The following is a 533-nucleotide window of genomic DNA, read 5'->3' as shown; positions in this document are numbered from 1 at the left end:
AAAAATGATCCGGAAACACCGTGTAAACAGAAGACAATTTCGTCTACCTAGAAATTTCTAGAACATGGCGGAAGTTGTGGATAAAATTCAGAGACTTTTATTGCTCAGTCAACGGAAGCGAGCGATGGGTAAGAAACTTGTCATACTCGAGAAGATATTAATATTATGATCTTTTTCTTTTTTTTTATGTGAATTTTGTCCGAAGTCGATTATTATATCGCGAATGAAAAATACTTGGTTACGCTATCCTGACTCGATTAGTTCATGCATCTTTGTTTTGATATACTGGTATAACTTCATAATCAATTAGTAATAATAATGGTTAATTGAATTATATATGGTAATGGTTAATGAAAGAACTGGATTACATTTCATTTCCTGTGGAGGAAATAATGTCTATATGACTGTGGTTTAGTTACTGTGGAATGAAACAAAGAAAACTTGTATTAAACATGAGATCATACAGGGGGGACTCAAACGTTCAGTTGCCACACGAGGAACTTTTCATAATTATGCTACAAGAGACAGGTAGT

General features: G+C 33.6%; 1 protein-coding gene across 1 annotated transcript in view; it reads left to right on the top strand.

The window, feature by feature from the left end:
- Positions 1 to 533, top strand: part of LOC119592071 (fibroblast growth factor receptor-like 1) — an 82,438-nt gene that overhangs the window by 77,438 nt on the left and 4,467 nt on the right. The gene's annotated exons all lie outside the window — the stretch shown is intronic.

The sequence above is a fragment of the Penaeus monodon genome, chromosome 29 (genome assembly GCF_015228065.2).
Source record: "Penaeus monodon isolate SGIC_2016 chromosome 29, NSTDA_Pmon_1, whole genome shotgun sequence".
NCBI classification, from domain to species: domain Eukaryota; kingdom Metazoa; phylum Arthropoda; class Malacostraca; order Decapoda; family Penaeidae; genus Penaeus; species Penaeus monodon.
This window is presented reverse-complemented; position numbering and strand designations above follow the sequence as displayed.